The sequence below is a fragment of the Schistocerca gregaria genome, chromosome 1 (assembly GCF_023897955.1).
Source record: "Schistocerca gregaria isolate iqSchGreg1 chromosome 1, iqSchGreg1.2, whole genome shotgun sequence".
Classification (NCBI taxonomy): Eukaryota; Metazoa; Arthropoda; class Insecta; order Orthoptera; family Acrididae; genus Schistocerca; species Schistocerca gregaria.
The window spans coordinates 98,114,576-98,118,574 of NC_064920.1; positions in this window are offsets into that span (position 1 = coordinate 98,114,576).

The window sequence follows — 3,999 nt, forward strand, 5'->3', positions numbered from 1 at the left end:
GTGTTCGTTCTTTCGGTGTGCTTTTCGGTAGTGGAACGATAGATAAGTAGTCTATCTCCCCTCCAGAAACTAAGTGTAAATTGCATAGTAGTCATGTCTGTGGTGATTTGACAAAATTCTCTTTCCGTTGGCGGTCATGTTACTGGAGATCATTAAAAAATTCTGGAAAGTTTTTGAATGACGCTATATTTAATAAGCACAGTACTGCTCTGTCCGTAGCATTCGCAAAACACTATAGAACTTAGTGGAGTGTAGACAGATTCCGTAGACGATCTAACAGCGTCTGCTTATGGAAGTACTATAAGCGCGCATGCCAATCTCACGGCTATCACTGCGCGGAACTAGCTAAGTCTCGCAGTACAATGGGCATGTGACTACAGTTTATGAAGCGAAATGAGGTGGCGCAATGCTTAGCACAGTGGACTCTAAATCGGGGGGACGAGGATTCAAATCCACATCGGTCATTCAGTTTAGGTTTTATCAGTTCAAAAATTGTTCAAATGGCTCTGAGCACTATGGGACTCAACATCTGAGGTCATTAGTTCCCTAGAACTTAAAACTACTGAAACCTAACTAAACTAAGGACATCACACACATCCATGACAGAGACAGGATTGGACCCTGTGACCGTAGCAGTCGCGCTGTTCAAGACTGAAGCGCCTATAACCGCTCGGACACCGCGGGAGGCTAGGTCATCAGTGATTTCCCTAAATCGCTCCAGGTGAATGCCGGGATGGTTCCTTTCAAAGGGCACTGTAGATTTCGTTCTCTATTCTTGAGAAAATCTGAATTTGTGCACCGTCGATCTCGATGTTGACAGGACGTTGAAACCAATGTGCCTTCTTTCGTTTGGAGATTCTCACTTCGACAAGACCCAGAGCAATGGGCATTATGTGTTAGACCCAACCGTGCCGACCGCATTCACGCAGCTTACATTGTTGAGCCACTATGAATGGTGCTAGGGTTTGGGTCACCATTGCATACAACAGAGAGTCTCAACATCTCTCAGTCCATCTTCATAAACTCATGAAAGTAGTGACACCCGCTGTGAAGAGCAAACTGGTTGCTTTGGAACGTTGCAGAGCGTGTTGAACTTCCTTATACAATTTTGTATCGCGTCTGCAAATATCATGTAGCATTCAGTGAGTAAAGTGATACTGCAGAACGGATCAGTCGGGACTGACATTTCAGTTCCCACGCTGGCTGAAGCAGTCTGTGGATCATATAGCGCTCACAGTGGAAGGCGCTCTGGCTAGAGGTGACAACGTCCGTTAGGTCAGCAGTGAAGACAGTTATTCTGGGGCGAAATAAGTAATCTTGCTTAATGAATATTTGATAACAAAAAGTAAATTTTTCTAAAAAAGATATCAGGAGTAGCCTATAGGTCGTGAGTACCACCTGCTACACTATTACAAAGCCCAAAAACTACCATCTTATTAAACAAATGAGTAATGTTTAAAGCAACTAACATGTGCGTACGGCTATGAAATATCACAGACGTACAAGCTGCTCACCATGGTTGCCAATGGCCAAAAGGATGCCTTCCGATCTAGTTCTGTTGTAAGTCCGTGCTATCAGCAAACAGGTAGTCTTCAATTAAACATTATTAATTGTGTCGATATTATTAGTTTATGTTATTGAGTACATAAGTAAATTAAAGTAACATTCGTTATAAATGTTATTCCGAATAATATAGCTCGCTGTTTCATGCATTAGGTTCACAGAAAGTAGAATTTCACTCTACGGAGAAACCGATGGACCTGATACTGCTTCTCTCAGGGACATAAACGACGAGAGCGCCTCGGAAAACAGGTAGAAGGAATTGTACTCGACGACTCACTAAGTTAGTCCATGGACGGATTCTCTTAATCTCGGCAAACCTCGGATGGAAAACCGTGGCGAGTCACACTGTACGACTCTTATAGCATCCCTTACGGACTCACCGGCTAAAATGAGACATTTTTAAGAAAGATTGGAGAAGTTCCTACTAACTGTACCATACCTTTACGTCCATAACTGACAAAAGTGATAGCAGTGGAGAGGTCTTTATGTGCCAGTGGATTCGAAACAATGCAGTCAAGTGGGTCGACTTGGAGACCTGAAGCAATGAAAGAAAGAAGTTATTGTTTTTGAAAGTCACCATGATGAGGCCGTGAATCAAGCAGCCTGATTTATTTATCTATCAAAGCAGACTGTCTAACATGTTACAAGCAATCGTGAATCATGTTCTGTCGTCGTGGAAAAGATCCAGAACGAAAGGGGCCAGCAATGATTATTACGCCGTGTCGCTGATGGCAGTTTTCAAACCCGACAGCATTTTCTGCTGTCTTGTAACGCAGCCACGTCACAGTTTCTGAGCGTCTGCTGCGAAAGGAACGCCATGCCACTTACATTCGAAATCGGTTACCTGGCAAAAGGCCATTGCTCGCAACGACATGTAACGCTGTAGTTCTACACGGGGCAGAACACCACAGGATCTTACTGTTTGTGTGCATTGTGGTCCGACACGGCTAAACTTCGCTCCTTTCCAAATCATACGAATCATCCCCCAGTGCGGCGACTAACACGAAGAGGAGGTTCTGTGATGGACTGCCGGTGAGTTTCATACCCATGACTTTCCATCACTCTTTCAGATCATCACGAATATGAACCACGAAGTCATATGAACATTCTTACCTACCAAGTGCTGTCCTCCCTTCTATGTTTCGATGTTGAGTATGCTGTATACACTCCCATCTTCTAAGATGCTGTCGTGTTCTAAGAGCTACACGTTCCTGGTTTTACCTAGCTCAACATGTCTCGCCCCCACTGTTCCACATAACATGTCTGGAACTGGGTGGAATAGTGCATGAAACGTAGCCCTCAAAATCCTCAAAACTTGAAACTTCCTGGCAGATTAAGACTGTGTGCCGGACCGGGACTCGAAGTCAAGACCTTTACCTTTCGCGCGTCCGAGTCTCGGTCCAGCGCACAGTTTTAATCTGCCAGGAAGTTTCATATCAGCGCACACTCCGTTGCAGAGTGAAAATCTCATGCTGGAAACATCCCCTAGGCTGTGGCTAAGACATGTCTTTGCAATATCCTTTTTTTCAGGAGTGCTAGTTCTGCAAGGTTCGCAGGAGAGCTTCTGTTAAGTTTGGAAGGTAGGAAACGAGGTACAGGCAGAAGTAAAGCTTTGAGGACGGGGCTTGAGTCGTGCTTGGGTAGTTCAGTTGGTAGAGCACTTGCCCGCGAAAGGCAAAGGTCCCGAGTTCCAGTTTCGGTCCGGCACACAGTTTTTATCTGCCAGGAAGTTTCATATCAGCGCACACCCCGTTGCAGAGTGAAAATCTCATGCTGGAAGCATCCCCTAGGCTGTGGCTAAGACATGTCTTTGCAATATCCTTTTTTCAGGTGTGCTAGTTCTGCAAGGTTCGCAGGATAGCTTCTGTTAAGTTTGGAAGGGAGGAGACGAGGTACAGCCAGAAGTAAAGCTTTGAGGACGGGGCTTGAGTCGTGCTTGAGTAGCTCAGTTGGGGCTCCGCTTGGGACGTGCCGCTACTTCCGCGTAGTCGTAGCGCCGCAAGCCGTGTTTATAATAATTCTTGGATTGTGACCTATGATATTCTCAGTGTTTCTTCACTTCCGTCGTATACAAGCTTCTTAATTTACTCACAGCGGTCCCGACCGCTCATAAAGTGTAGTTATGGCTCCCAGTGTACCTCGTAAGAACACCCTATGTTTTGCATTTGAGAAATCTTCCAGGAATGTGCAACCGAGTTCTCTAGAAATCCATGACTGGATAGTAGATATTATTGGCATCACATCCGATCAGGTCCACACAGCATATTATGACATGGCGGAATACTGTTTCTTTGTGAAGGCTTTAGACCAGATACAACTGGAAAAATGGTTCAAATGGCTCTGAGCACTATGGGACTCAACTGCTGTGGTCATTAGTCCCCTAGAACTTAGAACTACTTAAACCTAACTAACCTAAGGACATTACACACATCCATG